Source organism: Pteropus medius, unplaced genomic scaffold (assembly GCF_902729225.1).
Source record: "Pteropus medius unplaced genomic scaffold, Ma_sr-lr_union100, whole genome shotgun sequence".
In the NCBI taxonomy this organism is placed as follows: Eukaryota; Metazoa; Chordata; class Mammalia; order Chiroptera; family Pteropodidae; genus Pteropus; species Pteropus medius.
In genome coordinates, this window is record NW_024349801.1 from 11,663,488 (window position 1) to 11,684,230 (window position 20,743).

Here is a 20,743-nt window from a genome sequence, read left to right on the forward strand (position 1 = left end):
ATTTACAAGAAGGAATCCTTTTGGTTATCATGAGGTTCATTTTAAAATCTCAAAAGAAGGGGGTGGGGCAGATTTAGTGATTTGACAAACCATGGAATTAATTGCTCTCTCTGCCTGATTTCACTTTCTCTCTCCCTTGTCCAGTCCATTAAAGATGTTTTCGGCAGCTTCGATACTTTTACATTTCAAATAGCAGGTCAACTCCCAATGTAAACAAGGAATTACAATCATTCAGTTTGGTAGGGGAAATTTATCAAACTTTATATCCTACGTATATAAACAAGCTTGAAGCAAATTTATATCCTAGAAAATATTCTAGTTCTCCATATTTATTTTTTTATATTCTCATGTAATTCCCTGGAAACAAAGCCATTATCTGTCATTTTTTTTTTTTATCATTATACTTGCAAGTGATGTTATAACAAGCTGTTTAGGCCCCTGGGGAAATTTGGAAACATTCACTAAAACTCCTATCACAAAGGAGTTTTTTGAGATTTTAAAATGAACCTCATGATAACCATGATAGCTCTCTTAAAACTGAAAATGCAAATAGTTTAGAAATTATTTTCATCATACCAAGGTATCATTAATGATAGAAATTTGTGAGTTAAGTGCCATTTTTTTTTAAAAAAAAAGGAGAAAAATGTGTGTGCTCTTAACCATGTTAATGCTATTTTAAACACTATGTATGTCAACTTAGTGTTCAGATGACTTCAAATTATCAGAATGTTACAGGCAAGAAATAATTTATCAGTTTGAAGTCATGTCCAAGTTTTCTGCATCCTAATATACAAGTCTGCCTTTTCACTTACTGGATTAAAGTGAATATTCTCAAGGAAAGTTAAGGTATTAAAATAGGTAGTATATATATACTTTACCAATAATTCGATGTCAGAGTTACCCAAATAAGGGACATCACTCTGAGAGGAAGCAATAACCTTCTACTTTCTGGTTTTTTTCTATTTCATTTTTCCAATAATATTCAGTTTTTAAGTAACAATCAATACAAGACACTGCAGCAATTAAACCCAACTTTCTAGCAAACCTACCTGGCCATCGGGCAGAAGGCCAGAGCCACGATTCGAAATTAGGTCAGTTAGATTCTGATGTCTATACTGGTTCATCTTTCCATTTTGCTCGTATATCCAAATTGTTAATTCACTGTTTAGTTTTATCATGTCACAGGTAAATTGTGCATTAACTATTTTGAACACTCCACAGATTCACCATTTTACCACATAGTGGCTGTACTAAACCTCACAAATATATTGTAAAGGAAGAGAAATAGTTATATTCTTGGTGCTCCACTAATTTCCTATCATCTTAATTTATTTGAACCTCTTATTCTCCTTCACCTTTTTTCCTCCCCCCTTTTTAAAATTTTTCAATTACACTTGACATTCACTGTTATTTTATATTAGTTTCAGGTGTACAGCATAGTGGTTAGACATTTATATACTTTACGAAGTGATCCCCCTGATTAGTACCCACCTGGCACTACACATAGTTGTTAGCATATTATTGACTGTGTTCTCTATACTTCACATCCACGTGACTATTTTATAACTACCAATTTGTACTTCTTAATCCTTTCACGTTTTTCATCCCACCCCACACACACATCCCTCCCATCTGACAACGATCAGCTTGTTCGCTGCATCTATGAGCCTGTTTCTGCTCTGTTTGTTCACTTATTCTGTTCTTTAGATTCCACATATAAGTGAGATTATATGGTATCTGTCTTTCTCTGTCTGATTGATTTCAATATAATCAGATCCTCTAGGTTCATCCATGTTGTTGCAAATGGTAAGATTTTGTTCTTTTTATGGCCGAGTAATATTCCATTGTATATATGTAACACTTCTCCTTTAATCGTTTATTGATGGGCACTTAGGTTGTTTCCATATCTTGGCTATCATAAATAATGCTGCAGTGAACATAAGGGTGCATGTATCTTTTCAAATTAGTGTTTTAGATTTTTTTCAGATAAATATCCAAAAGTGGAATTATTGGGTCATGTGGTAGTTCTATTTTTAATTTTTTGAGGAACCTCCGTACTGTTTTCTATATTGGCTGCACCAATTTACAATTCCACCAACAGTGCACAAGGATTCCCTTTTCTGCACATTCTCACCAACGCTGGTTGGTTGTTGATTTATTAATGATAGCCATTCTGACAGATGCGAGATTATATTTCATTGTAGTTTTAATTTCATTCCCTGATGATTAGTGATGATGATTAGTGATATGTCTATTAGCCATCTGTATGTCCTCTTTGGAGAAATGTCTATTCAGGTCCTCTGCCCATTTTTTAATTGAATTATTAGATTTTTTTATGTTAAGTTGTGTGAATTCTTTATAATTTGGGATATTAATCCTTTATCAGACCTATCATTGGCAAATATCTTCTCCCATTCAGAAGGTTGTCTTTCTGTTTTGCTGATGATTTCCTTTGCTGTGCAAAAACTTTTTGGTTAGATGTACTACCATTTGGTTATTTTTTCTTTGGTTTCCCTTGCCTGAGGCAAGGGAAAAAAATATTACTAAGAGCAGCGTCAGAGAGTTTACTGCCTATGTTTTCTTCTAGGAATTTTATGGTTTCAGGTCTTACATCTAAGTCTTTAATCCATTTTGAGTTTATTCTTGTATATACTGTAAGAAGATGGTCCATTTTCATTTTCTTGCATGTATAGAGATGCTTTATTTCTTGAATTCTGATGACTTTTAATAAGTAAATTGATGGCCACTGCAATAGTTTCTCTAAAACTATATTGAGATTTAAATAAACAATATACCTGAATTTGTGTGTGTGCTGGGGAAGAGGGGTTACTAAAACTGCAGTTCAGAATTCTACAAGACCATGGGAGTACTTCCATATACTCCCATCACCATATGTGATTCCACTTCCATAATCCTCTTAATATTATTTTTAAGTAGCTCATCGATATTCCCTGCTGTGATCTGTGTGAAGACCTGCTGCTCTGCCCTGTCCATATCTTCATCCTTTTATCCAAAGTGTATCATAGTCATTGGCACAAAAGTAGATCCACAGTGAATATTTAATGAATGAATGAAATTTGAACTCAAGTCCACTACAACTCCCCTAGTTCAGATCTTACTGATGTTATATTGAACTATTGAAAGATTTCCCAACTTTAGCACTATTAACATTTGGGCCAGATAATTATTGTGTGTGCACGTGTGTGTGTGTGTGTGTGCGTGCGTGTGCATGTTTGTGTGTGTTAGGGAGAGGCAGCTGTTCTCTTCATTTTAGGATGTTTAGCAGCATCCCTGCTTCTATCCACTAGATGCCAGAAGCACCTTCCCCTGGTCCTGAACAACCACAACTGTCTCCAGATGTTACCAAATGTGGTCTTGGGTGTCAAAGTTGCTGCCTTGAGAACAAATAGACTTACTTAATTATCTGATATGTTTCTTCCTCTGCCCCAAATTGGTCCCATGGCTAACAATAAGATTTTTTTACTAACAAAATAATAAAATCTTATTAGCAGTAATAATAAGACAAATTCCAGTTGTGTCTCTGCCTTGCCTAAATACCTTTTTCTGGGTTACCATGTCTACAGACATTATAATTTGCACTGTAAATAATGGCATATTTGAAAGCGGACCCTGGAATATTAGCACTGTACTGCTTCTGCCTTGATGTGCTGCTCTTAGTTTCTGCAAGTGTTTTGACCTCCCTGAATTCCAAATTCCTCATTAGGAAGCTAGACTAAATGATTTATGAAATTCTCACTCTAAAATTTTCAGATTCTTTCAGTTCAGTTAATCATGCAAATTAGCAAACAATGTCTTTACATATTTAGCACTATGTTCAGGCAAAACCTATTTTTTAACACAGTTAAAAAATCAGATCTGTCTGCAGTATGCTTTCTAAGAACTCAGAGTTTGACCTAAATGTCCTTCTTTCAAGGTACCAAGAAACCCTGTGCAAAATTTTACATCATATATTATTTTGAAAATAAATTTTGTTCTTTCTCAAATAGACTCTAAGTAGTAGAGTGCTATGTTGTTAAAAGATGGGATCGTGAATCTTAGTAACTCATTATGTGACCTTGGGGAAGTGATTTAACTTCTCTGAATCTAATTTACCCCATCCATAGGTTAGGAATTATAATAATCCCTCATATGGTTCTCATGACATTTAGGGTTTAGCACAATGCCTAGTGTATAGTAAGTGTTCAGTAAATTTTACTGTTTTTACTAGTACTAAGACTTTTTAGCAATGGCAACTGTGCTTTAATCAGCAACTTTTTCTCTTACTGGCACATGCAGTAAGTGTTCTTACAATCAGTGACCTCATAGATTGGAGATACTTTAATATTGCGAGCTTTCCAGTGCACACAATATATGAGCTCACAGTGTCCAACAATAGAAATTTTGTTGGTGTATATGCATGTGGACACTTGACGTTCCACTCCATGGAAAATATGGTTTTATTGACCAACAAGGAAACCAACAAAAGTCATTTCTTGTTTATGATCTAGAGAGATTAAAAATCACAATATAAGGTTATCCTCATTTGCAGAGAATGTCCTTCAATCATGACAATTAATATTGTAACTCATCAAAGGTGCTGAATAATAATATATGCCACTGTCCAATTTGGCCCATCCCAAAGGAGAATACATTTGTTTATATTTCCCTAACCAGAGAGATTAAAGTCTGAAAATGCCGCATTAGAACCTGTAGCTATCTTTGTTTATTTTTCCCTAGGCTACTAATTATATTCTCAAAATATGATTAGTTGAAGTAATTTGTATGCAAAACACATCCTATCATACAGTGCCTTTACATCTTTGTCATGTGGTTACTCAGCTCAGATAACATAACAATAACTCATTATCGGAAAAGATGATCTGCACACACATGAGAACAATGAATGAAAGGTTTATTCAAAATGTGTCAGTAAATTTCAAAGCAAATTTACTGTTTTTAAAAAATTAAGTAAAACTTGAAATGATATTTATTGAACAGCTAGTGATAGTTCTCAAGTTGGGCTGAAAATAAAATCACCGAGGGGTCATTTTAAAACATAACAATGGCCTTGTCTTATACTAATAAAATGAGGATACCCGAGAGGCTTTCTTGGCAGAGTGATATCTTCTTAAAGCTGCCCAAATGATTCTAATATGTAGCCAGAGTTGAGAAGCTAAGTTAGTAGGAATGGTGCTTTAAAAGATACAGTGAGGAGTAGCAAATATCTGTTATATGGCCTAGTTTCTGACGAAAGATACTTACACCGAAAGGGTTAGGTGATAAGGGAGGTAATCTAGACCCTGTTTGCTGGCATGATTGTTTGTCTAATCTGTTCAAGTAGGAGGCATCAACATGGGTTTAAAATTTTGGTGAACTATTGAAAGAAATGAACTCTTAGTTTCCCCCCAAAATAAAATATATTTATGATAACCCTTTATACCTTTACATTTTAATAATTTCTTTTAACAGAAACACAGGGTAAGAAACATCACACGTTTGTATGTATTTAAAATACAATAAGCCTCTAGCTCATAGGATTGATGATATGGTTCTTCATGGGAAATCTTCCATTCTTATTCTGGGGGGCGAGGAGGAAGGCAGTCTTTTCCTATTATTGGTGTGATTTCTGCTCAGAAAACAAAGAGTGAGAGCTTAAGGAAGGAACTTGAGGAAGCAAGAATAGAAATTATGTGACAGGGGCCACAGACAGATCTCTTAAGGGCAGTCACATGGGACCTGCGTGACCGAAGAAATGTAGATGCTGGTTTACTTACTTTTTTTTTTTTTTTTTTTTACCATCAGGAAGTTTACCATTTTTCGGTCACTCATTTCATTGTAATAAACTATAGATACAAAGATTGCCATGGGAAACTAATTTTATTTTATGATTTTAGGACAGAAGAGAATTTAAATAAGATGCATACCTAGTATATTTTATGAAATGCCTAAAATAAGAATAAGAACAAACACTGATCATTATACTTCTGCAGATGGCATTAAAATTCCAGTCATAGTGTCATTTATTTCACTCACACTAGTTGGAGGAAAGTATAAAAAGGGAAAAAGGAATCATTACATGTATTTTATATAGCCTCACTATATAGATTAAACTACATACATTTAGTGTAATTTACCCTTATAAACTAATAAACATATAGCGCTCTTGGTCAATCAGAAGGAGGGACCTTTCTCTTTTACGACACAGGGTCAGTACTGGCTCTTTGTGGCATATATGCTCCTGTGCTTAATTAATTAATTCATTCATTCATTAACTCAGAACTTAGGAAATCTTGGGTGGGGGAGTGTTGATTTGACCTGACTTCATTTTCTCCTATTGTTGTCCCCTATTGTCCAGCCTATTTCCTTTGAGAGAGAGTTCATTCCCCATTGCTTAAATATGGGCTGGTCTTATGATTGTGCTGGCCAATAGAAGTCAAAGGAAATATTAGCGTGCCAGTTCTAAGCCTAGGACTAAAGAAGGTTGCTTTCTTGTATTCTCTTTCAGAACCCTCTGACCCTTTGAGAAAGAGCCTGAGCTAACCTGCTGGAGGATGAGAGGCTACACGGAGAGCTATAGCTAGACACTATAGCTAGACAACCCCCTAGAGGAGAGATGCCTAGCTGACATGCAGCCACTGTGAACAGATGAGAGAGTCCAGCTGATACCAGAGAACTGCCCATCTGGCACATAGACCAAGTAAGCAATAACACAGCATTATTACTATTTTAAATCACTAAGTTTTGAGATGCTTTTCTATGTGGGAGCAGAAACATGATATAAAAAGTGGGATGCTCCTCTGGCAAAAATCTAAAATATATGGCAATGGGTAGAAGGAAAATACTAGCCAGTGCTGAAAAAAAATGACAAGAGATTTGGTAAGAAAAAGTTTATTGCATGGCTGGAAGAAATGATGACTTGGAGTTTATCAATAGAACTGTCACTTGTGGTGAGTAGAAAATGGAAACAATGTATCTAATGAATTTTAGGCCTTGGCAAGAGATTTTTCCAGGTAGGAAATGAAAATGTCATTTGATTTCTTTCTGCTGAATATGAAGAAATACGGTCAAAGTGAGAGGAGCTGAGACACATTAAGCACATCTGAACGAAGTTCGTAGTTATAGATTCCAGTACTGGCCAATCACAGCTGACGCGCTTTGTGAAGATCTAAATGATTAGATTGACTGCATTGGTTTTATTTCAGCATCTCAATCACAGTTGCTAACTGTGAGATTTAAGAAATCATTCCATTTTACACTCTCATCTTCTGATAATTATCCATAAAAATAACCAAGTTTGTTTGACACGCTTATTAAAATTTCATACACATTTGTCACTCTTTATGCTTTATACAGCCCTGAAACTTATTTTAACAATTATATCCATTTATTTAGGATGAGGTTTGGTTTGCTTACTTGTTTAACAAATTTATTACATAGTGTTTTTCTTGTTTTCTTGCCTATTTACTAAGAGATTTAAATTGTTTGGGCCTCTAAATGCATCTTCTCTAGCAATGCTTCCTTTGCTTTTGTGGAAAATTATCCCAAATAACACCAAAATTACCCATCATGCTTGTGCCGGAAGAATTTGAAAGAAAATGCAGACTCAAATTTTATTTCATTTATAGTCAGCACTTTACATTAAGCATCATTACAGAAGTCAAGTTGCATCTCTCAGAGATGGGTGAAAATATCAACTTAGGCTAAGAATGGAGAAAAGTAATGTAAATATTCAAACCATTCTTTTTAGTATTTTTGTGACTGTTATTTATCTGTTACCCATATGTTATACAGCAACGTGTTAGAGAACTGATTTCTTTGGAGGCATCACTATCTCTATAATTATATCTGTATAATTAATAGCATTGCAAAATTTTTAAAAATTAAATATAGTTGACCCTTAAACAAGAGGGTTTGAACTTCATGGGTCCACTTACATACGGATTTCTTTCAATACATACCTGTATTCTTTTCCATCTGCCATTGGGAGTCCAAAGATGCCGAAGGCTGACTGCATGCATTGATCTGTGCGTTTGTATAGAGGACTTGAGCCTCTGTGGATTTTGGTATCCACGGGGGGTTCTGGAACCAATCCCCCTCGGATATGGAGGGACAACTTTGTAGTTGTGTTTTTGGGGCATCAAAAGTTATAGGAGGATTTTTGCCTGCATAGGGGTTTGGTGCTCATAATCCCTGCATTATTCAAGGGTCAACTGCATATATAATCATAATAAAATATTTAAATATTTAAATAGATAAATATACTTCAAACTCTTATAAAAGATACAATTTTTTTTTTCCTGACACTAAGTCAGTGTTCTGGTAGTAATGGATTCATGTTAAAGTGGATGAATTTCATTCTCTACATAATTGCTACATATATTTAAGATCAATAACTTTCTGAATATTTTTAAGAAAAGAGATTTGCCTTGATGATGATTTCCATTTCAAACTTAGATCTCTTTGAAGGATACATTTAAATAATGTCAATATGAACGTTTCCACTTTCAGTTTTTGTTTGTTGCCAGAAGATAATCTGAGCTGATAAAATATTTTACTCATACTACGGAAATGCTAGAGAAGCCTGAAATTTTATCTATAGATAAATATTTGTGCACAGCGTTCGAGTGTTTCTAATGGCATAAAGAAATGCTGCATCATCTACGATAGTAACCCTTGCTTAGAATAGCACCTGACACATAGTATGTGCTCAGTAAATATTTGCCAAATGAATGATGAGAGGGGAACGTCTAATCTTCCACAGCAAATGAAAAACAAGAAAACATATATAACATTAAAAATATGATGACAATAATAGAACAGTGCTTGGGAGTCCAGGCAGCTAATACGTTGGGAACATCTTCCTGGTGGTTGGGGATCCTGGAGTCCAGTCATGCATTCTTTACACTCACTGACTTTGAACCAGTTACATTACTCATCTGAGCCTGTTTCCTCACTTGTATTATGAAGATCAAACTTTGGCATGCAAATATTCTACTACTTTGGGTATAATACACCTTCTTACAAATGTAATTCTTCTCAGGATTTTATTTTTAAGTCTGGCAATGTTCTTAGTGTTTTATTTCCTGTTTCTATTTATTTCCTTTACTAGTGTGGAGTCTTTCTTTTATCTGAAGGTTCTGTCTTGGCAGTAGTGTTCTTGCTAACATAAATATCAGTTATTTATGTCTAAAAGAAATCTTACAGATGATCCTTTCTCATTTACTCCTTTTACATAAGAACAGAAACTCTGACATGTAACATGAATTGTTAAAGTTTCAACGTCGAGTTGATGGTAAAGCCAAGATTCTTGGTTTTCTGATTCTCCATAAAAAGCTCTTTCTACTGCCCCATCGTACCAGCTCAAGAGAGGCAAGTTTGTTATTTTGGATTTAATTCACATCTTGCTTTCTTCTTCCTATCATTTGCTTTTATTTTTCACAATATGAACAGTTATAGTACCCTTCAATTAACAAATACCAACCTAGCAGAAAACATAAAAAAAACACATGTGAGGACTGTAATATAGTTATAATTAGTAAAAATTTACTTTTAAAACATAATGCAACCATCACCAAGAGCAGATTCTCATTGCTAAAAAAGTTTTTAGCATCTGAGCTTTAACATCCAAGTGATTTTGAAATGTTCTTTACGTAGCCCACGTTCCCAAATCTTTAATTCGGGGCATTTGATTTGTAGTGAATCAAAGAGACAGAACATGAAAATTTCTCTTGTCTTCTCACTTCAGCCGCACAAACCCCCTGTGCTATAGTAATATGAGATCTAAATTTAGATTAAATTTATTAATACCATTATGCTTTGTGTATTTTTCCCTGGGATTGGAAGGAGATGGCTGTTTCAACACTTGAAATGTTTACCAATGGCAGCTAGTTTCATGAATTCACATCTCGACACCATGGGGAGTGTGACTTTAGTCTCTAATCATGAGCTGAATCTGTCAATGAAAATGATAAGCAGCAGTTGGTAGCAAACATTATTTGCCACACTTGGTAGAGCCTTCTACATGCTGCTCTGTGATTGCAAGTGGGGATTTGTACAGTTCTCGGGGCCAGAAACAATAACTCAACTAGAATACCTAACCAGAACCCTCCAACATCTGGGAACCATTTAAAAAGCCATCTTATTTTCTAGCTAGCAGTGATACCGTCGGCACTAGGAGCAGTTCATTAGTAAGGGACAACTAAATTTAGGAACTTACTCTTGAAAATAAGTTGGGCTTAAAATAATAACCTCTGTTTTGTTTTTAAATGAAACACATGTCCTACATTTCTCTTAAGCCCCAGTCCAGTAATAAGCACTAAGCCATTTAATAAAACACCTGATCAAGTTGATTGAAGGCGGCTCAGATTAGCATCACCGTCCTCACATGAAATAAAACATAAGGGTGATTATCGGGTCATAAACGTTTGACTTCGGTTATAAATCCAAGCACTAAATATTTTGCAGTCACCTGAAATCTTTGGTCACACATCTTTCATCATTCCCTCCCCCGTCGTTTTAGTTAACATCATTCTTCCTGTTCTCTGAGCTCCTGTGGTAATTACCTTGAGCACTTCAGCTCTTAATTACGTGCTGCTGCCTTCCTTTTGCAGAACAGAATGTTCGCACTTGAAAGAATCTTTCGAGATAAATCCGCTAATCTAACCTCCTCATCTAACAGAAAGTGACCCAAAAATTGAAAGTAATTTTTACCATATCTATATTATAGACCTAATGTAGAACAGAATTGAAGCAAGACTCTAAATATCTTGATGTCTCCTGAACCAGATTGCAAGGCCCCTGTGTATGTTACACAGGAAGGTGCACTGTCAGAAAACTGCACATAGAGTAGGTACATAATGAGCACTTTAGTCTGATTTTCTTATGCCCCAGAGTATGTTAGATTTGGAAACAACAACTGGAAAAGACCACTTCAGTAAATTTTATACTCGTCATGAAATCCTGTTATGACAGGTTTTTCAAATATTTAAAATAGCTAGTGATCAGGTTTTTTCTAAGTTTAACATGAGCCATCACATAGATTCCAAAATCTACATTCAAATATAAAATAGTGTTTTCATAAAGAGAGATCATTTGGATTATCCTAAGTTACAAATTATGAAAAATGTTTCTCTGTTTACTTAACACTTTATAAGAAGTATTTCTCCTAGGTATCTACATTTCCAAAGGATTCAGGGATCTTTTGAGAAATGCTAATTATAGGACTGAGGTAGAAAATGCATAAGGTGATTTTGCTGTACCTCGTAGTGACAAAAAGTAAGGAAGTCCAAAAACAAACACACCGAGAAAAAACTAAATTGAGGGGATATGTCAAAGGGACACAGGATCTAACTGAAACTTTCCAATGGCTAAAGATGGGATGATTTGAACAACAAGATAAAGTGGTATTGGGTTATAACACAAAGTGTAAAATATCCATGAGTCCTTACTGATACTCATGAATGAATGAAGGAGAAGAGACAAATCTGCTCTGCAAAAGAATTCCAAATGTTTTATGTAGATACTCTGCCCCCAAGGAAATGAAGCCTAAATCTATCTCCTTACATGTGGGCTACACATAGTGACTTCCTTCCAGAGGACAATAAGGAAAGGAAAAAAATAGAATAACTTTACAGGGAAGAAACCTCACAAGTACTAGGTCACCCTGGTGATCCAGGTTAACATCACAGTGATAAGTCACATTGTTTTATGTCCCCTTGATATGAGGTGATAAAAATGACACCTCAGCCCTGTATTCTTCTCTCCCAAACCCATACTCTGAGCTAATAATAAGAAACATATTAGAAAAATTGCAGTAGAGGGGCATTTTACAAAAGCCCTGCCCACTACTCAAAACTGTCAAGGTCATAAAAAACAAGGAAAGTCTGAGAAACCCCTAGATATTTATTCAAGGAAACAAAAACAAAAACATACACAAAGATTTGCACACAAGTATTCAAAGCAGCTCTATTTATAAGAGCCTAGCCCTGGAAATTAGTAAAGAGTTTCTTATAAACAAATTGTGCTCATAATAAAATTATTATTATGTATTTTCTAATAATTTTGCTCTATGTATTATCTCCAGAATATCAAGATAAATGTTGTATAAACACAAAGATGATAATCCCATGTTTTATGTTAGGCTTATCATTTATTCATATCTGTTCAAGGATAACCAATCTGTTTGGTTATATAACTTCTCCTTATAGATTTCTGCTCCAATTTTAATTATCTAGTCATGTTCAATAACAGTGAGATGACTCCCTACAAATCACAAAAAGTAGGATTCCTTTTCAATATGCTTTTCAGCTCTAGGTAGTTGAAGTCAAATCTACTTCAAAGGAAGCTGCTTGTGATTTTTTTTCCCTGTGGGACATTTGGTTGATTTTCTAAGTCAGAAAATACTTTGTACTAATAAAAATGGTTAGATGCATGGTTGTGTATTTTTTATTTGTGCCCTCCTGAATTACACCAAATGTTGTTTTTTGTTTTCTTCAATATTTTACTGTATTCTGAACCAAAATGAAAAATTAATGTAATTTCTTAAAAATGATATAATATTTGCAGTCGTGGTATTTATAGAGTAGCAGCCATTTATATAAAAAGTAAAATATATATATATATAATTATTTCGATATTTTGGTTTTGTTATATCAGAGCATCTAAGTAATGATTAAATATTTAATAATTCAAACCCAAATTGTTGCCTTAAAGGCATATATTACATAATGTTTGGGTAAAATAGAATTATTATTTCAAATCCTCCTACTACCAATTTTTAATAACATGTTATGTAGAGTTTATTTCTCTCATTTCAAAACACTCAGCTACCCTATACTGAAATTAAATGATGAGGTACTTCTATATTTTTCTACTGACATTAATATTTCAATGGCTAATGTTTTGCCTCTGATTTAAGATTCTCTTTATTGGCAATGAAGATAATCCATGAGACCTGCTTCTTATAGAGAACAGTTCCTGGAAGATGTATTGCTTTATTATTTAGATATTATTTATTACATATTTCAGACTTTAAATTGGAGACAGGAATTACTTTTAAAAATATTTTTTAAGTTCCAATTCTCCACCTTGTCTTGCAAACAGCACGAGTAAATCACTCCTTGACAGCATAGCAAAGAGAAAATAAAGGTCATACGGGACATATTAAGGTTATTGCTAAGACAGTGCTGGACTGTGCCACAGGTCAGGTGCATTCACACATATGAGGATAGTCTTAAAATGAGCAGCTTCCTTACCAGTGTAGCTTGCATAATTTGGATGACAGAGTTTCCTCGGGAACAATAATACAGTCTCTAAATGTCAGTGACAAAGCAAGAGAAAAATGTGAGAGTCCAAATTTGTTAATTCACACCTTGCTTTCTCTCCCAAATCAGGGAATAACACTGCTTTCCTTGCATTTGAGCGAGCCGTTAATCCAGAATATATTTTTGATACCTTTCTTGTTTTCTCGTCTAATCAGTCACTAAGCCATGCCAGTTTTAACCTCCAAATATTTCTAGAAAACTATCCACAGATAGTTAGACTGTAATCAGTCTCCTAGTTCATATTGTCATCTTCATGTCCCTGGTCTCCTGCAAAAGTCTCTGAATTTCCTGTACTGGTGGCATAATTGTCTTCTTACAGTGGAAACCCGATCACCTGATTCACCTGCTTGAAACTGCACTAACTACTCAATTGCCCAAGGATAAAGAACACTTTTTATCAAGGTCTGTCTAGACTTTTGTGCTTTGCCCATAACTCCTGTCTTTCTCTCAGTCTCCTCCCCTTTCTATGTTCAACAGACACATTGGTCTCTCAGTTACATGACTGAGCCTTGCTCCCTCCTGCCACAGGGCCTCTGCGCAAGCTGGTCCTTGGCCTGAAATGCCCTTGTCAGTCAAAACTCTTGTCCCATACTCACGTCTATACGGATGTCAGTTTTTCAGAGAAATAACTCATAGTTCCCTAGAGCTGAAAAGGGGCCCTGTTTACACACCCTTACTTTATAATACCAATGCACATTTTTTTATTGCTGTATATTTAATAATGTTTCAAACACATAGACATTTGGCTCAACATTTTATTCTAAACACCAAATATAGTGTAGCAGATATTTTTTGACGAGTGACTAAATGTTGGTAAAACACCTACTCTGTTCCTAGCAGTGATCTGGCTCCTGTAGAACTAACAGGAAGCTCCTTAGAGACAAATTATGTATAGATAAAAAACGAACAGCGAATGTCAGGAAGTGTGCATAAATGCTATGTTATTAGTTCTATGGATAAGAATAAAGCATATTAAAACTGAGTAGAGGCTAGAATGACAGGGGGACGTGCTATAGTGTTATGTCCCCTGGTCAGAGACCGTCTCTGAGGAACTGACATCGGAGAAGGGAGCTAAGTGATTTTAGGTGCGAGACATTCCGCTTTCTGGACACTTCCCGTTGTGTCTTGCAGGCATGTTGCTTTAGAACTTTGAATTTCATTCTGAGTGAGATGAGAAGTCATTAGAGAGTTATGAGCAGGGTGCGATGTGGTCTGACTCGGTGAACAAAGTGAGATGTTATGAATAAATAATAGAGGTTCACTGTGGTTGCTTCACGAAGTACACACTTTATTATGGAAAAGGGAGAAGCATGTAAATTAGTTACCACGTTACTGCAAATGTGCAGGAGAAAGAGGTTTGGATTCTGGATACGTTTGGAAGAGAATTTTCAGGATTTGCTGGAAGAGAAGATGGGATCAGTGAAAGAGAGGAGTATCAAGATGACCCCAGGATCTTAGTCTGCGAGAGCTGCCATTTACTGAAAGAGGAACGCTAACGAGGGGCACCGGTTGCGGGTGGGTATGTGGGTTTGGATGGAAGAATCAAGAATTAGTAACGATGTTAAGAGAACTCGGCTTTTTTCATGACTGAAAGTAGCTCAACGTAGCAAATAACTTACAGCATTAGAAACTCATGAACCAGAAATCATGCTCAGGGCATTCTACATTGAAATATTGACATTGTACTGTGAGAAATTATAAAATATTTATATAGTGGTAATTAATTTTTAAGTCTTATTTTATTTTATTTTTTTTTAGAGTTGGTTCATAAGGCCAAATTTCTCTAGATGGTTTAAAGCCTATGGTTTTAAATGACTATGGCAAACACAATGTTTAATTCACTAACTCTTGACTATGTTGATTTATTGTAATGAGATGATGCTTGTTGAGGGCACCGCAACATGATGCAATACATTGCTAATTATTACAGTAATTCTTTTCTATCACCGATAATCTATGAGGGCAGAGATAAAGAGTTTTCATTTAGACAGGTAGCATTTGAAATACATTTCATTTCAAATTAAAAGACATTTTAACAGGTATTTCCAGTTATTACACTCTTAATATGGAAGCAACCAAGGGACTTTGCCTGCTTCAGCCTGATCTATAAACTTCTTTAAATTGCCTAAATATTTATAAGCATAGGCATGCTCTCATGTATTTGGAGTTTGAACTCATAATACTGTTTTAATTGGGAAAAATTCAGGCTGAGAATAAATTTAAAGCTATCCACAGTTGATATTGCACCTCTACCGTGCAGGAGCTAATAACATATTTACAAAAGAAGAGACTCCATCAACCCAAGAAGTTGATTTTTCCCAGATAGACCTATAGAAGATGAGTTCATAATTACAAGATATGAGGGGAAAAGGCATTTTAGCAAGAATTTGGGGGGAGGGAGGATATGTAATAACCCAGAAACTAGAGATTATGGAATTATTAGAAACAAATATTTATAAATGTTTAAAGTGGATCAAAACATAAGAAAGGCACAAAATGTTATTAAAAAGATAAGAGTAGATTTGGTTTTATGATGATAGCTTTAACATGTAAAGGGCTTAGAAGGTGTCACTTCTGTCTTTACAACAAGAAAAAATCTGAAAAAAAAAAATGGCTTGGATACAGAGAATTGAGGTGGCAGAGTAAAGAGCCACCCGAAAGTCTTGAGACACGGGCAAGTACAGGGAATCCCAGTGAGATCAAGTTACCATGAGCAGAAGCCTCTGGAGCTGTAAGGTAGGCTCTGAAGGAAAAAAGAGGCAGCATGCAAGAACAGATGATTAATGGAAACAGAGAGATGAAAGAACCAGAGAAAACGAGGAAATGAAAATGCAAGAGAAATGAAGAATGCCTTCGCTGGTTTTGTCAGTTAACTGGATCTGGCCAAGGACTCAATTAGCTTGAAGATATGCCAATAGAAACTTCCTGAACCGAAAAGCAAAAGGAAAAAAAAAGTGAAAAAGAAAAAAAAAAAAACTCACAACAGGCTATCCAAGAACTGTGGGATAATTTAAAAAGGGATAATATATGAGAAGTTGGAATATCAGAAAGTGAAGAGAGAATGAAACAGAAATATTTAATATAATAATAGCCAAGCTGTTTCCAGAATTAGGTGCCAAAACTCAGAGAATACTCAAAAGGAAGCTCAGAACTAAAATCTACACCTAGTTATATCCCTTTCAAACTGCAGAAAACCTAAGACAAAGATAAAAATCTTAAAAGAAGCTCGGGACAGGATGATATCACCTTATCTCTGGAAGAACAGCATAATAATTACAGTGGACTTTTTGTGAGAAAGCATGCAAACAAGAAGAGATTACAGTGAAATATTTTAAGTGATGAAAGAAAAAAAAAGAAAAAAACAAAGCCCACCAACCTAGAATTCTATATTCAGTGAAATTATCCTTCAAGAGTGGAAAGAAATAAAGACTCTTTCAGGCAAACTAAAACAGAGAACACATTGCCAGCAAATGTTTTCCCTCCATTTTTTAATATAGTCTAGCATTTAGGAATCTGATTTTCACTACTGTGCTTATAGGCTTATAATAAATGATGGATCTAATATATAAATGGGTAATGCACATTAATATACGAGACACCTCCAGAATGCATGAAAATACCGTTTCTCAAATCAAGTTTAAAATCCCGGAATCTGGAAGTAGCATGGAACACAGCATGAAAGAAAGTAGTAGAAGGTGGAGCATGGTGGTTTATTTTGGGGAGGAGGTACATTTGGGCAAAATATTTTTTTTCCAAAATTGTTTTTAACATAAAAAAAATGAGACTACACTATCAATTTCTGCTAGAGATAATAGTCTGAATTTGATAGGGAGACTCATTGTGTCTTTTTTTCCAGTTTATTTAAATCCATCTAGGTCTTCTGAAATGAATTCCATCATTTTGATTTGATTGTCAAATAATCCTAAAGTTCACAACTTAGATTCAAGCCCATAGTTGACTACAGAGTTAGTAGATGTTGATTTAAAAAAACCTAAGTTTTACCACATTGTACAAGTTTTGTTCACGAGGTTGGGAAAAGTCAGTACAAGAGATGAATCGATAAATGAAAACAAGCGTTAATAGATATAGCAGATATTTTAAGGAAATTTATGGATAAAATGATACTAAGGTCACATGCTATATGTCCCTATGAACACAGGTGATTAGTATTGACACGTTCATGTTAAAATAAATATAAAACATTGAAACCTAGTTTTTGTGTTTGCAATCAAATTACTCTCGCCGACTGAGAGTGGCCCCTGAAAAACAGTCCTGAATCAAAAGAAACTATGCACTATGATATCAAAATTTTAAGGAATTAGGAATGGCCTAGGCCACTTGTCTCCAGTTTCACTATGTCTTCTGTCTTCTTCCCCACAGACTTATGTTTAAATAGACGGTGGTAGTTGTGGGGAGGAGCTAAAATATGGCAGTCTGCAAAACTCTGAGTGGATTATAACTGTTGTTTTTTTAACCTGTTCCCTAAGCTTGCGAACCCTAAAGAACAATTTGTAAAGCTTTCAATGACATGGTAAGATAAAACGAATAGTCCTGTCATGAATTGGAAATCAGTAAAGCATTAAAAATGCAAATACGTTCTTGTTAATATGATATAACTGTGAAGAACTTTTTAGGCGTTCAATTACCATTTAACACAAAAGCCTGTAATGATTTAATTAGGAATCCTTCACCTAATTGAGGTCAAGATTGTTAGCACTGGGTGTCTAATTAGCTTGCTTATAGCAGCTATTTTTTTTTTGAAAACTCCCTGGATAAAATTCTTTCTTAAAAGATATCAGCCCCACCATCACCACCCCACGTACACAACAAAAGGAGTGCATGTAAAAGCTATTGAAATTCAAATAAAGTCTATACCTGAGCGATAGTATTGTAGCACCATCAGATCCCTGGTTTTGACAATATATTATGTTTATATATTATCATTGGGGGAAGCTGGGTGAAGGGTACTCAGGAACTTCATGCAGCTATTTCTGCAACTTACTGTATTGCATAATTCAAAATCAAAAGTTATTAAAAATACATCCATACCTTTCAGAAGTACAAGAGTATTTGACTTGTCTACTTTCTCTCTTGACCTTACAGAGATTGTTTTAGACAATAATTGGTTCCATGAAATATGACCAAATTAATATGGGATTTGCTAGTTTAAGTAAATACCAGTTTTGTCAATCCAAAATTAATTAAGACCTCAGAACATCATAGCATTTCTGAAAGTTGCTATCCTTTGGCAAAGAATTGTAGTCTCTTGATAAATCTGGTGATTTATCAACCAGTCCCACCTCTTGTCCTCTCCACTTGTTTTTCAAAAACAATCAGCAGCTACTACATGGATCATATATTTTTAGATATAAAGATATAAAAAGGAGCAGTACTCTGTGTTACATGACATTTTAAATAACATTAACTCATTAACCTTGCCATTTTCATGAATATATCCAAAATTAGGTCTTCCTTCTCTTCAGCTTCATTTTAAACTTGATTCCTAGTAGGTATTGATAGAAAACTCAGATATAAGTAAAAATATAGAAATGAGTCATTAGTCAAAATACAGAAGTATAGAAATATACTTATTAGAATGAAAATATATATACATAGCTTGAAAATCCATACAAAACAACCCTCAAAATTGCCTAAACGGGTTATGGAAAGACTTATTCACAGTAATAAAATTGGCACAGTAATAAATTTTTTTCACAATGCTAAAGTTATAGTAATAAAAGAGCAAGTATCTTCCTGACACATTAGAGACCGTCCCTTACAAGTCAGCTTCCTGCACCCAACAACCATGTGGTAAATGCTTTTATTAGGAATTTTTCTGAGTTCCTTTCAATAAAGACAGCAGGTCTATTACGTAGAATGTGTACAGTGAACTAGAATCAGGAAAAGAACTTTTTTGTACCATGCCAAACAACAACAACAACAACAACAAAAAAAACATTTAGTTTCAAATTAGTCATTTCAACGAATTTTGGCCTAAAACAGTCAACGTAATTGATGTTACAATTCTAGGTGTTTCTAACATGAAGTAAGAAAAAAATCAGGAGCCAGCTCTTTGGTTTTCAGAAGATGCAACATGTGTTCTAAAATCCTTTACACAGAACACTAATATTAGGTAAAATAAATCATCTATCTTTAAGAAATTAATATTTTAGCAGATATTTATTTCTTTGCATTAGAAATATATGCCAAATGCATTTTTTTAAGAGATGATGGTTTTTCCCCCAAATTTGTATACCTCGTTGAAATCTTTTCTAATATTTCTACATGATCTACTTCACTGAAAAAGCTGAGATAATATTAGAAAAATATTAAAGTAGTTTATGTTAACATACCTTTAAAGTCACAAAATAACCTTAAGCAGTTATCAGAGGGAATAGATTTTATATCTTTACATCTTAATTTAAATGCAGTCGTTTTGATTTTTATTTTGTTGTAACAACCAGTTATGAGTGAATATGTGATCTATATGTTTATTCTTTTATCTACCCATTTTTCCTAATACTTTTTAAATAAGAGTGAAAATAGTATTATAATTTAACTATATAACCTTTCCTTTTTTTTAAGAAATTCTCATCACTATATACAACTATAACAAGGGGGGGGACCATCAACTATTAATATTTTAGAAAGGTGGAAGGCGTTTGGCAAAATCTTGACATTCTCTTTGTATCTCTTAATCAAAGACATATTTAAGTGGGCGCTGAAGCTGAGAGGTCAGCAGTTCTCTGGGAAAGGCAGGAAGGGGAAGAGCCTTTCGAGGGGGCACCTGGAGGAAGGCTGATATTGTTGCCAAACTTTTGAAATGTTTTTGTATCTTAATCCCTAGAGATGTGTCTTTTTTTAAGTGCAGTATGAGGAGTGTAAGGTATAGAGAGTGCCTGTTTACAGTGACCATTCTTTTTAAAAGCAAAGGACCCTGTTTTCTTTCACAGAGGGCGTGTCTACACCAGCTCACAGCACAGTTTGCTACCGAGCTTGGGGAACACAAAAAGGCAGCCCTTAAACTGCAAGTCATTTTAAATTATTAGGGGGCAATTAGGAGATGAGGAGAAGTTAAGAGAGAAATGAATTGAGAAAAGCCACCCAAATGGCTAAAGTCTGAAGAACTAGATGGGGATAAGTCAGGAGAAATTCCTAGTAATAATCACTAATGAATATGTTAAGAATGTGGGTGCCCAGTGTTCAATTTGAATTGCATTTGTTGTTCCTATATGTATCCTATTCTCTGTTTCTCAAATCCTAGTTCTTCAAGCGAGACTACTAAATACACGATTGCCCTATGCGAGGTTTGGTTGTGTTTCAGTGATTGTGCAGAAATAAAGGACTTGTCCAAGTTGATGCCATGTGGAATGGAAATTAGCACACCCAGGACGGTGAGATGGTCTAAACAAGTTAGCACG